Raw genomic sequence first — 15,161 nt, 5'->3', positions numbered from 1 at the left:
CTGCCCACTCTCAGCAGCCATTTCCCCCCCCCCCCACACACACACACACCCAGGACTGGGGGATTCACCAGGGCTGAGGGGACTGGGCGCCACCATCTTTGTGATGGAGTGACAGTTAATTTGCATATTTCCCTTTTATTAGATAGGATTATTAAGTAGGATGTTCATAACAGCATTATTCACAGTAGCCAAAAGGTGGAAACAACATGAGTCCATCAATAGATAAATAAATGGATAAACAAAATATTACATACACAGAGGAATATTATTTAGTCATAAAAAAGAATTAAATTCTGTGCCCAGATGGTGTGGCTCAGTGGTTGAGCATTGATCCATGAACAAAGAAGTCACCAGTTCGATTCCCAGTCAGGGCACATGCCCTAGTTGTGGGCTTGATCCCCAGTAGGGGGTGTGCAGGAGGCAGCCAATTGATGTTTCTCTCTCATCAATATTTCTATCTCTCTATCCCTCTCCTTTCCTCTCTCTCTAAAAATCAATTAAAAACATATTTTTTTAAAAAAAGAATGAAATTCTGACACATGGTACAATATGAAAAGCATAGTGCCTCAAGTGGCTATACCACAGTTTACATAATTATTTTATTGCTGTTGAACATTTTAACTCTTTCCAGTTTTTTTTATTGTAAACAAATTTTCTTAAATCAAATGGGAGCTCCTTTCTGAATGATCTATCTGTATCCAGAAGCTCTGAGCTTCCTAATGAGATTTGCCAAAGAGAAGAGTTACATTTTTCCAAAGAAAACAGGATTTCATCTACCTCAAGCCTAGGTAAAGGAAGATGTTAAAAGTTAACCGAGGCTGAAAAGGATGCCTCCAAAATACCCATTTTAAGAATGAAAACTCATAAATTTAAAGACATATTAGCATAGTTAAACATTAACTAGCCTGACTGACTCTTCCATTAGAAATGTACATGGGCTCTAACGGGTTTGGCTCAGTGCCTGTGGACTGAAGGGTCCCAGCTTCGATTCCGGTCAAGGGCATGTACCTTGGTTGCAGGCATATCCCCAGTGGGGGGTGTGCAGGAGGCAGCTGATCGATGTTTCTCTCCCATCGATGTTTCTCACTCTCTCTCCCTCTCCCTTCCTCTCTGTAAAAAAATCAATAAAATATATTTTTTAAAAAAAGAAATGTACATGTTTGGAGAAAGGTAAATACTTTGTCCAAATGTGATGCCTAGTATTAAGTAGCAGGCATATCCCCAGTGGGGGGTGTGCAGGAGGCAGCTGATCGATGTTTCTCTCTCATCGATGTTTCTCACTCTCTATCCCTCTCCCTTCCTCTCTGTAAAAAAATCAATAAAATATATTTTTTTAAAAAAGAAATGTACATGTTTGGAGAAAGGTAAATACTTTGTCCAAATGTGATGCCTAGTATTAAGTAGCTTCAAAAAAATATCAGAAAACTTTTGCTTTCCATAACAGATTGAGTGTAAAAAGAGGGAAAAAACAAAACAAAACACCTCTTGAAAATAAAAATGGTGGCGGATAAGTGGATGCTACACTCCCAGGACCAAACTGAAATTACAACAAAAATACAAAAAAAAACCCTAGCTGGTTTGACTCAGTGGAAGGGTCCCAGGTTTGATTCCAGTCAAGGGCACATGCCCAAGTTGTGGGCTCGATCCCCAGTGTGGGGTTTGCAGGAGGCAGCCGATTGATGATTTTCTCTCCTCGTTGATGTTTCTCCCTCTCCCTTCCTCTCTGAAACCAATAAAAAAATATTTTAAAAAAATACAGAAAAAGCCACCCTAAATAATCAACTGAAGACTAGCTGGAGAGAACCCTAATAACCAATGACAGAAAGTGGAGACTGCATAGAGACTGATTAAAAAATAAACAAAACACACATCTTAACTAAGACAGTAAAGGTGTACTTAACTTTTTTTAAAGATTTTTTCACCAGTTTTTCTTTTCCTTTCTTTTTAAATATATTTTTATTGATTTCAGAGAGGAAGGAAGAGGGAGAGGGAGAGAGACAGAAAGCAACCTCAATGATGAGAGAGAATCATCGATTGGCTGCCTCCTGCACACTCCTCCCCTCCCCCCGCCCCCCCCCCCCCCCCCCCCCCGGGGATCGAGCCCAAAACCCAGGCATGTGCCCTTGACCGGAATCGAACCCGGGACCCCTCAGTCCACAGGCTGACATTCTATCCACTGAGCCAAACCAGCTAGGCTAGGGCAATGTACTTAATTCTCGCTATTAAATGACAGTAAATAAAATCCAACAAGTAAAAAGAGAAAATGACACTGGTGTAGTCCACATGGTCCTCATAAGCAATCAGATATTGGGTTTTGATTGCCATCAATTACCACTGCCTGCTGCTTCTCATTCATTAACCAAAAAGGTAAACAATCTCTTAGTCACAAAAGTTTTAAAATTCTAAACTAGTTTTAGAATTGTTAATCGCACCCAATAAAATCCCTTAGAATCTGGTCTAAAAATAAAACTATGTGTCAAGTGTTTCTCAAGAAAAACTATGTACACTGATTGGAATGTGAGGCAATTAATACACTTTGTGAGTGATTTGCCAAAGAGACTTCAGATAGCCTGGGCCAAAACCAGTAACAAAGAAACAACACCCACTTGACATTTTCCTTGGTTAAAATGAGATCCGAGGAGTAATTTTAGAAGAAAGGCTAACATCTGAAGTTAACTACTAAAATCACTGAGAGCTACATAAGTATTCTGGGAGAAATTAAGGAAAAGATGACTCAACCAATGTAAAATTAAAGATGAAAACTTTAATATATTATTAAGGAATTTTTACTCACAACTTTAAGGCAAGAATAAAATACCCAGCCATTATGATCATGAAGATAATAAGCAAGGTTAATTTAGCCCTACACATGAAATACTAACTGAATTTAGCAGCACAAATATCTGGTATTACATTTTGAACCTAGTCTGTTTAATAGGAATCCTTTTCCATCCATACACATACATGTATACACATACACACACAAAATAAGACAACCTAAATATTACAAACCCACCCTAAGTCAGGCCAGTGTTCCTTAGTTTCCAATTAATTTAGTCAAGGTGAGCAATTTTCCAACTACAGTAATTTATTTTAAAGAAATGAGACTTCCATGATTTTGCACAATTTAAAAACAAAACAAAAAACTTTTTAAGTCATGATTTTGTGGTTTCATAAACCCCCTACTGTCACGTTAGTTCACTGTCTTTCAAAAGCAATATTTAAAATTCTCTTCTGCAGATCAACATTAAGGCATGCTGTTTGGCTAACAAGCTCCTCCCAAGACCAGGATTATTATGTATGGCCTATTATGTTCCTAACATGCAAAACAAAAGCACTCCCTCATGTAACATTTTTCTATTTTTAGGCAGCAGGTTATCAACAAAGTTTTATCTGAAATTAAAGTGCAACAGAATCATACATCTACTAACAAGGCTACTTAAAATAGTAATTTGAAGATATTAATTATATTTTCCATTTAATAAGTAATCTAGTGCTTCTGGAAAAGTGAAATTTAATTTCCAAGAAGTTTTTAATCTTCAGAGAAAACCACCTACTTGTGATTTCACAAGTGCCATGTTTTAAACTAAAAGCAACTAGTTTCAGAGCAGTTGTAATACACTTGATTTTAAACATTCTCCATTTCATCTTTTAGATTCTTTTCATCATAAATGACCAGCTTAATCTGCTTCTCACTGTTTTCTTCAGCTAAACCAAATCCCTTAAAATATTTTAATGTATTTCACTCAAGTCTTTTACTTTGAAGGCATACACTTTTTTTTCAACTACTAACAAGAGTTTAACAAGACTAAGCAATTCCACTATGATTTATGCTCATAAACACCACATACCTAAAAGATAAGCTTTTACAACAGAAACTATAACGGGTTTATTTTCCCAAGTATCCAGTGTTCAACTGGGTCAAATGCTTCTGTTGCAATTTAAGCAGCTTAGTCCTTGAAGTGATAAGAGTGAAAATAAGCCAAAAGAGTCTTTTTTTTTTTAAGACAAGTTGTGGGGGATAACATTAGTTAATAATATAAGTTTTAGGAGTAAAATTTCATAACACATCATCTATATATTCCATCCAAAGTCTAGTCTCCTTCCATCAACATCAAGAGCATCACAACTCAAGAAAGATTTAGAAACTGTTAGCTAAAGTCTGTTAATATGATAATAAACAACACTTTAACATAGCATTAATCACAATACAGCTGCTTTGGGGAAATCATGTTCATAAAGCTAAAGACTTTATAACAGAATTGGAATCCAGGGAATCAATCCAAAGATACAGTTTACTGTACAAAACACATTTACTAAACTTAAAATACTCACTTGCATTCTACACTTTTTCAGACGTTTTACATAACCTGCCCATTTCCATATGACTGGACAGTAATCATTTAAAATGCAGTATGAGTACAGTGTACTACATTTATAAAGTCAATATTTTTGTGAGCAAGTTATAACTTTAAAAGAGTGATTTTCAACCTTTTTCATCTCATAGCACACACAAACTAATTACTAAAATTATGCGGCACACACAAAAAAATATATTTTTTGCCTTTCTGACAAGAAAAGGATATAATTTTGATTCATTCACACAGGACAGCTATTGTTGGATGGCTGTTGCCATTTTTTTATTTAAAAATCTAAGTGTTGCTTTTTTTTAGAGAGAGAGAGAGAAGGGAGGCTGGGAGAGGGAAGAAGAGGGAGTCTAGGGGGAGGGAGGGAGGGAGGGAGGGAGAGAGAGAGAGGGGGAGAGAGAGAACATGGACTACTTGTTCCACTTATCTATGCATTGATTCCTGTATGTGCCCTGAAGGGGGAAGACTGAAGGAACAGCAACCTTGAGTCCAATGGAGACAATGTTCTAACTGAGCTACCCGGCCCCGGCAGGTGTGGCACGTTTTAAAAAGTCTTGAGACACACCAGTGTGCCATGGCACACCGGTTGAAAATCGTTGCTTTAGAAGAATCTTCTGCAAGAATCCCTAGGAATATGAGTTCAGTTTATTCACTGTGTAAAGCACTTACCAAAAATATTCTTAACTGGGTTTAACAAAGTAAATCTTTTCAATTACTATCAGCTTCAACATCATCAAGGGGGGAAATTAGTCATCAGCAAGAAAAAAAGAACAAGCAACACATTTAAAATAATCCAAATGTAATAAACTAGTTCACTATCTTCAACAAAGAGCCTTCACAATCTAGACACCTCTTCCTTTAGGCCCTCATCTCTCACCACTTCCTTCCAGCACCCCAGACTATTTATTTGCTGCTCCCCAAACTCATCCCAACCCCAGCATGGCTCTGCGCTTCGCACCAGCTGTGCCTTCACTTGAGCATGCTCTGCCCTCCTCACCTGGCGAGCACTTACTCATCCAAACCTCGGTGCAAAAGTCCCCTCCAGTGGACACGCTGCCTCGACTCCCCCAAGGAAAAACCAGTTCCCAACTCCCGCGGCACTGGGTCCGTCATTCCGTCCCCATCACGGCGCATTGTTTTCACGCCCGGGGGTGGAGGGGGGGGGGCAACAGAGGGTAGATTCCCCCCACTCAGCCCCCAAAGGACCAGGCCAGCAGAAATACTCCATGGACGTGCGCCGAATTCATCCCCACACAGACTGAGTGCTCCTCTGGAGCCCGGCCCCGTCTCCAGGAGACACGGGAGAGCCTATCGCTCTTCCCACCAGAAAAGGAACACCAGAGGCACACCCAGAGCCCCGCAAGGGGAACAATGAATGAACACCGCCGCCTCGCCTCGCCTCGCCTCGCCTCACATCCCCGGGTGTCCAAACTCCTCTCCCCCGGCATCGCCTGGCGCTGCAGAGCCCGTGATGCAGCTGCAGAACCGAAACGGCCTGGCGGCTCTCGCTCCACACAAAAGACAGCCCTGGGCCTTCATTCCAAAGCATCCCGAGACCAGTGCTCAGCATAAGCACCCCAAACCCTGAGTTAATAACCCAGCGAGTCCTGAAACCCAAGGCGAGGTCCCTATGCTTTCGGGGGGGGAGGGGGGGGGGCAGTGACCTATCATATCCTCCACTGGTCCCGGATTCCTCTCGTCTTCCCTAAAAAGGCTGTCACTAGAGTGACGGTCCCTGAGAGAAGATGCCAGCCCGGGTCCCACACTCCGCGCCACCCGCCCCCCAAGAAAAGGAATGAGCTCATCTGAGTGACAACACAATACCGGGCAGCTCTGGGCGGATTTTCCCATTACCAAAACGTGAGGAATGTGCACGGGGTACAGGGGTGGCGCCGGCACGTTCTCCCGAAACACAAGGAAATTAGAGCGGAGATGTGGGAACTTGGCTCGCCGGCCATGACACCGGGCCCCGGGGTCCCCGCCCGCCAGCGCCACCGGGGTGACAGCGGCCTGGCTGGGGCCCTCCACCCACCAGCCGCGGGGCCACTCCGTCAGCGCCGCCCAGTCCGGGCCGACGGGGAAGCGACCCTTTCAGCCCCGCCGCCCGTCTCCCCCGGCATCCAGGCCTCGGCCCCGCCGCCTACCTGAAGGAGCCGGGCCGCCTCCGTGTCCCGTCGTCAGTCCGGCGGCAGCGTCTGGCCCGCTCCTCCTCCCCGCGCCGGGTGAGGGAGCGGGAGGCGGTCACATTCGGCGCGTCCCCAGCCCAGGGGACGGGGCCCCGGGCAGCCCCCGCATCGTCGCACTCGTGCTGCGCGCCTCAGGGCACACGCCCCAAAGCCCGGGCAGCTGGCCCTCTGTGGGGCCCAAGGAGAGCGGCAGGGAACCCTTCTCGTCTCACGCTCCTTCTCGTCTTACTCCCTCCATCTAAGATGGCGGCCCCAGCGCCCGCGATGAAGAAACTCTCGGGCGGCCCCGGCAAGCGAGCCGTCCGCTCGGTGCTCCTCCTCCCGACCTGCGGCGCCACCGTCTCTCTGCTTCTGCGCGAGCCCGCCTGGCCGGCAACTTCAAACTCGGCTCGGGCATCTATCGCTCTGGCCTGAATGTAGGCCCCGCCTCCCTGGGAAGGGGCGTGGCCTCGCCGTCCAGCTGTTTGCCATTTCGGAGATGGGCAGGCTGTAGGGCCAATCGTCGCCGGCGCTTGGGAGAGGCTGTTGGCAGCTGAGAAGGGCCAGCGATTGGCCGCCTCCCAGGGGTCTGAGGCCAGAGGGAGGAGGGCCAACTTGCTAGCATCGCAAGGCCGGGAAATACCTGAGGATGCTCGGCGTCGACAGCTGTCCAGCTTGGGCGCATCCCCTCCAGAGTTGGGCACTAGGGTTATCAGGTCGCTACTCCACCACTTACCGGTTAGGTGGGAAAGTCCCTAAACTTTCCTGAAACTCAGTTTCCTCATCTGTAAATTGGTGGTTCCTTTTGCCCCCATCAGATTGGCAAGAAGTTAAAAAGTGGTAATATCCAATGTGGTCCAAAGCAGATGAAAGCCCGTCGTGGACCCGCCCTCCATCGACACTGGCCGGAATGTGTCTGGGGAGGGCAATTGATTCTCTATTGACATGTTTAATGTACATACCCTTCCTCCCACCAATGCCACTTCTAGGTACGAATTCTAAAGCAATATGAACACCTGTGCACAAAAAAGGTATGTGCAAAGATGTTTATTGCCATATTGTTTGCATTAGAGATACACTCGCACTATTTATAGGAAACTGTAGGGCTGGCTCATTCTTTTTTAACAGATAGATGATAGGTCTTCCATACTGTGGAGTTAGCTCTGTTTATGCAACCAGTTTCCTATAAATAATATTCAGGCAATATGTGCAATATAAAGAAAAATAAAGTGAAGCAAGATGAGATAATGTTGGAGTATGTGGACCAACATGAAAATACTAGTAAGTGCAGGGGAAAGATGAAGGCATTGAATGTGGAGGACCTATGAGGGGCGTTGTTTTTTGTTTTTTATTTTTAATAGGAATCACTAAAAAAAAAAAACAAAATTCAGCCCAGTGTAGGGGGTCCTCCATGCACCAAAAGGTTGCGGGTTGGATTTCCAGTCAGGGCAAATGTCCAGGGTTACCGGCTTAATCCCCAGTAGGGGGCGTGCAGGAGGCAGCCTATCAATGTTTCATTCTCACAACGATGTTTCTCCCTCTCCCTCTCTCTAAAAATCAATAAAAAAAAATATTTTTTTTTAAAAATTCAATTGAGTAATCTTGAAGATCTTATTGAGCGATATCAGGCAGCATCCTATCCAACAACTAGAAAGGTGCTCCTAGGGGTACAAAATGGAAGGTTTATATAGGAAGAAGGGTGGGGCAAGGGAGCTATTGCGGATGGGGCAGTAACATCTTTTCTTTGGGGGAAGAGAAGGGAAAGGGTTTTACCATACAGATTGCCTCTTCTTTCCATTGGGGATGGAAAGGGCCTGTGTGACAGATTACCTTACCGCTGCTTGACCAGAAAACTGTGTCTGGGAGAGGTTGAATCTGTAATTAGATCGGGTATTAAGTCTAGGTTTGGTATCTTGGGCTTTTAATATGAGTGACACATTTTGGGCCTGTCGTTTTTTCTTTAAAATAACAGCAACACCTATTTCATAGGATTAAATAATAGGAAGCACTTAGCACAGAGCCTTGGGTTTTAGACTTCAGTTTGTGGAGTCTAACTGCCCAGGTTCAAATTTGTACTCTGCCGCTTCTTCAACTGTGACTTGGAAAAGTCCTTTAGACCTCAGGTCCTTAGCTTCCTCATCTATAAAGAAAACATGATAGCACCCACCTGATAGCATGGTAAGACTTTGGTGAGTTGAAGAAGTAAAGCACTTAGAATAGTGCCTGGCTCATTTACACTAAAAGTGTCAGCTGTAATTACTATAGCTATCTCTTATCATCATCACTATTTAGGGCAGGGAGGCAAAGCCACACCTGCTAACCCTAGAGGCCATTCCTTTCAGTTGACCCAGGTATTGGTCCTGCACTTCACAGCTTAGAAATCTTCAGGAACCTGTGCCTCATTCAAACCTCTCAGCTGATCAATAAGCGTGCCAAAAAAAAAAAAAAAGTGCCTACTTAATTTTTTTCAAAAAAAATTTTTGAGGCAAAATTCACATTACATGAAACTAACCATTTTATAGTAGCAATTAGTACATTTACAAGGTTGTACAACCACCACCCCCATCTAGTTCCAAAACATTTCCATCACTCCAAGGTAAAACCCATTAAACAGTTTCTTCTATCCCACCCCGACCCAGCCCCTAGCAGCCACCAATATGTGTGTTCTATCACCGTGGCTATATCTGTTCTGGGTGTTTCATATAAATGGAATCATACAGTATGTGACCTTTTGTGTCTGGCTTCTTTCACTTAGCATGTTTTCGAAGGTTCATCCATGTGGTTGCACGTGTCATTACTTCATTCCTTTTTATAGCTAAATAGGTAAGTATATGCCACTTTGTTTATCCATTCATTTGTTGATGGACATTGGGGCTGCTTCCATTTCTTTGCTATTGTGCATAGTGATTGCTATGAGCACGCATGTACATGTACTTGTTGGAGTACCTGTTTTCAGTTTTTTCAGGCATATACCAGGAGTGGAATCGCAGGAATCATCTTGCACTCCGCTGGGTTGCATGTCCCCACTTTGAAACCTCTGATTTGGTGGGTTGAAGAAATGTCCAAACCTGTAGAGAATGTTTATAAGAGTTTATTTGAGCCAAACTGGCGGCGCATGCCAGGGAGCAAGGTCTCAAATCCTCTGGAGAATAACAGTTTTGCAGTTTCTTTTTTGCCTTTGAAATTAAGGAGAGACCATAAGGAAGATCACATGGAGGGAGAAAGCAAGGCAGAGATTGGATTACAAGGTTGTTGAACTCATATTAGGGTGGACTCATATTAGAAGGAGGGGTATGAGCCCGGCTGGTGTGGCTCAGCAGTTGAGCATTGACCTATGAACCAGGAGGTCTCAGGTTCAATTCCTGGTCAGAGCACATACCTTGCTTGCAGGCTCGACCCCCAGTGGGGGCTATGCAGGAGGCAGCCAATCGATGATTCTCTCTCATCAATGATGTTTCTATCTCTCCCTTCATCTCTGAAATCAATAAAAATATGTTTTAAAAAAAAAAAGGCGGGTTGTGAAAGGGAGCATTTCAAAGGTGTGTTAACCTAGATTCACCGAAACAAAGGATAGGGCTTACTTAAGGCAAAGATACGCCTTTTAGTAGAGAAGCTATATACCTGGGCCATGACTATCCACCCATCTACTTCCCATAGAACCCCTTTTTTTTCATCCACTGGTGGTAGGAGAGGTCAGGAGAGCTAGGGTTATTCAGAAAGGTCTCAGGAGAGAAAAGAGGGAAAGGAATGAGTCAGAAATGGCATGAAGGAAGACTGGACATGCCATGATCTCGGATCAGACAGAGGAGGGGAAGAACAGGAGGCATCCTCGGTGGGAGGAGTGATTGGGGAGTCTACTATGGAAACCTGCCTGGGCATTGGAATGTTCTACTCCTTAATTTAGGAGGTGGTTACATGGGTGTGTGTATAGTATATGTATCTATATATATACCAGTAACTGGTATGTCCACTTTTCTATACATTTGTTACACCTCAATAAAAAAAATTCTTTGGAAAAAAAACACCAGGTCTCTAAGCCTGGCAAAGGGGTGCATTTTTCAGATGAAGGAAAGAAAAACTTCACAAATAATAGTTACCTTTCATGGAGCCTCTTCGTATAATCAGACATTTTACACAATCTCCCTTACTCATCTCAACTTGAAAGGCCTGATCTTCAAATGAGGAAGCCTTCCGAGAGGGTAATTAATCCAAGGGCAAAGCTGGGAAGTGGTGGAACAGGGATCTGAACCTGTTCATTTGTTTATTCCTCATGAAGATTAATGTTGTCCTTAATACGTGCCAGGCCCTGCACTGAACAAGTCAAAGTCCCTGCCCGCGAGGTCTAGCAGGGAGACAAGTAGCAAACAAGTGAACCAATATATCAACACGAGAGTTAGGATTGTGATAAATCAATAAAGGGGATGACTAGAGCAGTGGTTCTCAACCTTCTGGCCCTTTAAATACAGTTCCTCATGTTGTGACCCAACCATAAAATTATTTTCGTTGCTACTTCATAACTGTAATGTTGCTACTGTTATGAATCGTAATGTAAATATCTGATATGCAGGATGGTCTTAGGTGACCCCTGTGAAAGGGTCGTTCGACCGCCAAAGGGGGTCGCGACCCGCTGGAGTAGAGCATGATAGAAGGGGAAGGGGGAATGCCTGTAGACTTCTCTTAGGAGGTGGTAGTTAAACTGGGCACTGAGACGTGAGCGAGAGCCAGGGTAAGAGCATTCTAAGCAGTTGGAACAGCACTGAAGGGCCATGAAGTGGGAAAGGAGTGCAGGCCAGTGTGGTCAGAGCACAGAGAAGGCTGGGGAGGAGATGAGGCTGGGGAGGTGGGAAGAGGACAGAGGATGGAGTCATATCTGGTCTGACTCCCAGTCCCGTGGCATTCCCATTCCATCCTGCCTCTCTGGTGAGTTTAATTTTAGTCACAGACGGGTTTGAAGTGTGGGCTGGCCTGGACTGAGTGCTGGAGAGAGCGCCAGGTAAACAAACAGTTACCCCACCAGGTGATCCCAATGTACTCTAATGGCGAGCTATCCCAGTTCTGTGGGAGGGCACCCAGAAAGGGGAGGGAGCTACCAGTTCTGCCAGGGAGGGTCACAGAGGTCTCTGCAGAGGCAACATTTAAACTGAATTTTAAAGGAGAAGTCAGAATTTTCCAGACTGAGAAGAGAGGGAGAGCAGAGTCAGAGGTGGGAACAGTATGGGCAAAGGCATAGGAGGTGTGACTTAGCACATGTTTGGAAAACAGCTAAGTTTTCATTGATGTTCCTATCTCTCTCCCTTCCTCTCTGAAATCAATAAAAATATGTTAATAATAATAATAAGTAAATAGCCCTGACCGGTTTGGCTCAGTGGATAGAGCGTCGGCCTGCGGACTGGGGGGTCCTGGGTTCGATTCCAGTCAAGGGCATGTACCTTGGTTGTGGGCACATCCCCAGTGGGGAGTGTGAGGAGGCAGCTGATCGATGTTTCTCTCTCATCGATGTTTCTGAATCTCTGTCCCTCTCCCTTCCTCTCTGTAAAAAATCAATAAAATAGCCCGGACCGGTTTGGCTCAGTGGATAGAGTGCCGGCCTAAGGACAGAAGGGTCCCAGGTTCGATTCCAGTCAAGGGCATGTACCTAGTTGCGGGCACATCCCGAGTGGAGGGTGTGCAGGAGGCAGCTGATCGATGTTTCTCTCTCATCGGTGTTTCTGACTCTCTATCCCTCTTCCTTCCTCTCTGTAAAAAAATCAATAAAATATATTTTTAAAAAATCAATAAAATATATTTTAAAATAATAATAATAAGTAAATAATTTAAAGTTCAGCCCTGGCTGGTTTGGTTCAGTGGTTAGAGTGTCAGCCCGCAGACCAAAGGGTCACGGGTTCAATTCCTGGTCAAGGGCATGTACCTGGGTTGCAAGTTCAATCCCCAGCCCTGGTCTGGGCACATGCAGGAGGCAACAAATTGATGTGTCTCTCACATCAGCCCCACTGACAGTGATCGCTGGGGTCCATCTGCCTCTGAGGTGTAGCCAACACAGGGCCTCAGTCAGTCTCTGCTACCATCTCCATGGCTCCACCTCCTCCGACTTCCTCTCATCATCCCCAGACCATACCTTAAACCTGAAGACCACTTCCAACAGGAGCCTGAGCTGCCGCCTTTCCACCATATTCTTTATTCAGCAGCTGCTGAGAAGAACAAACACTGTAGGTCGCAGCTGCCAGAGGAGGCTCCCCAGAGATGTGGTCCTAGAGCTGGGGTTGAAAGTCGGGAAGAGCATTTTCAGCAGAGGGGAGAGTGTGAGCTGCTTCTCCAGGTGTGCTGGGTGCTGCAAGCCTGAGAACAGAACAGGCACCTTTCCTGGGACAGGAGGCGTCAGGCCAGTGAAACAGACCAGAACCTCAGAGGCAGGCCTTCCACAGGAAAGGGATGCCCTTTACCAAATGTCATGGAGGCGGGGAGGCCTGGGCGGGAAACCCTCCTGGAGCATGTTTTGGTGAGGACAGGCATCAAGGGGTGGCTACCGTCCCTCCTCTCTCCTCTGCGGAGTAGCAGGCATGGGCTCTGAAGTCAGACCAGCAGGAGATCAAGTGCCAGCTGGGCCCTCCTGGCTGTGATGCCTGGCCTCTCCCTCAGGGGATGTCGGAGTAGGAACACGTGCCTTCCGGGGTTATTGGGAAGAAAGGAAACAGAGAAGTACCGCCCCGGCACGCAGCAGGTGCTCAGGGAGTCTTGCTCCTCATTCCCTTCCTCGCCAACACCTCCCCTGACTTACTGCTTTCTGCCCTAAATAAACAAGTCTGCCAGGTCTTGGAGAAGAAAAACACCAGAATTTTCAAGTGTGTCTTTCCCCCTTTCAGTTGCCACCCTCATTCTTTCTTCCCTTCTGGGCCAAATGTATCTAAAAATAGTGTGGACTCAGGCTCGATGTTCTCACCCATCCCTCCATTAAGCCCCAGCCGTCTGCCTTCCACAGCCGCCCCTGGATGCCTCTCCTCGTGGAAACATCCCTCCAGGAGGCTTCCCCACGCCCAGGCCTCCCCGCCTCCATGACATTTGGTAAAGGGCATCCCTTTCCTGTGGAAGGCCTGCCTCTGAGGTTCTGGTCTGTTTCACTGGCCTGACGCCTCCTGTCCCAGGAAAGGTGCCTGTTCTGTTCTCAGGCTTGCAGCACCCAGCACACCTGGAGAAGCAGCTCACACTCTCCCCTCTGCTGAAAATGCTCTTCCCGACTTTCAACCCCAGCTCTAGGACCACATCTCTGGGGAGCCTTCTCTGGCAGCTGCGACCTACAGTGTTTGTCCTTTCTCTGAATGTTTGTGAGTTTCCCACTTCAGCCCACACCTTATTACGCTGTCTTTTCTTAGTCTCTCATCGTGTCAACTGGCAGAAAAGGACACATTTTGGAGTCAGACATTGAATTTCTTTTTAGTTAATTTTAAGAGAGAGAGAGAGAAACATCAATGTGAGAGCAACACATTGAGTGGCTGCCTCCACACACCCCACCAGGGATAGAGCCCACGACCCAGGCCCAGGGATCAAACTAGCAACCCCTTGGTGCCCGGGATGATGCCAAATCAACTGAGCCATACCGGCCAGGGCAGACTGAATTTCCAGCTACTCTTCCTATTAGCTGTGTAACTCGGGTCAGGCCAACAAGCTAATACACCCGTCTGGAAGGTTTTCCTATCTGTGAAACAGGTGTAGTAACATGCGTCATGGGGCTTTGGTGAGGCTGAGACCCTTACTAAAGCATCTTGTGTTGGTGAGAAGCAGAGCGGCTTCATGAGCATGGATCAGGGCAGACCCCTGCCTGCACGCAGAAGGCCCAGAGCTTGGGTTTTAACGATCTGTGGTCTCTATCTTAAAATTCTTGATAATTTTATCTCTGAATTTGTGTTTTGATAAGTGAAGTCGGATGGGACAACGGAGCATGCAAATAGGGGCTTTGGAACCTCTGCTCATACGTGGTCCTGCCTCCTGCCTACTGACTCCCAGGGGTTCTAGCCAGCTCCCTACTCCCCTTCCTTTCTGACACTTCCCTCTACCTGCAACCTGCATGCCAAGTCCTGCCCAGCCTCCCTTCCTCTACCCCCTCCACCAGCCCTGGGAAAGACCCTGCAGCCAGCAGGCACACATGGGCCTTAGTGGAGTCTGCACTCACCCTGTGAAGATCCCTGCACCTCCGGGAACCCAACATTAAATAGCAAACACAAAACACTGTGACAGGTCAAGAGAAAGGAAAAAGTTCTACACTGTAATACTTTTTTTTTATTATTTAAAATATTTTATTGGTTTTTTTACAGAGAGGAAGGGAGAGGGATAGGGAGTTAGAAACATCAATGAGAGAGAAACAGCGATCAGCTGCCTCCTGCACACCCCCCACTGGGGATGTGCCCGCAACCAAGGTACATGCCCTTGACTGGAATCGAACCTGGGACCTTTCAGTCCGCAGGCCGACGCTCTATCCACTAAGCCAAACAGGTTAGGGCGGCTGTAATACTTTTGATGGCACTTTTTCCTGCTGCGTGAACGAGGGGCCCCACATTTTCAGTTTGCAATGGGCTCAGAAATTATGGAGCTGATTCTGGAGAGAGGCCAGGAAGGTTATATGGCCCCAGAAGGGTCT

At 45.9% G+C, this 15,161-nt stretch overlaps 1 protein-coding gene across 2 annotated transcripts in view; it reads right to left on the bottom strand.

The window, feature by feature from the left end:
* Positions 1 to 6,864, bottom strand: part of RAF1 (Raf-1 proto-oncogene, serine/threonine kinase) — a 72,432-nt gene extending 65,568 nt beyond the window's left edge. Inside the window, exon 1 of one of the 2 annotated variants that reach the window (XM_070433601.1) lies at positions 6,512 to 6,864. The gene's annotated coding sequence lies outside the window, so the exon portion shown is untranslated. The remainder of the gene's footprint in view (positions 1 to 6,511) is intronic. The other variant, XM_070433602.1, reaches the window with a different exon arrangement.
* Between the last annotated feature and the right edge of the window lie 8,297 nt (positions 6,865 to 15,161).

Source organism: Myotis yumanensis, unplaced genomic scaffold (assembly GCF_028538775.1).
Source record: "Myotis yumanensis isolate MYYU_CA2020_CCGP unplaced genomic scaffold, mMyoYum1.0.hap1 SCAF_14, whole genome shotgun sequence".
NCBI lineage: Eukaryota > Metazoa > Chordata > Mammalia > Chiroptera > Vespertilionidae > Myotis > Myotis yumanensis.
The sequence above is the reverse complement of the archived record's forward strand: the minus strand, read 5'-3'. Positions and strand labels throughout refer to the sequence as shown.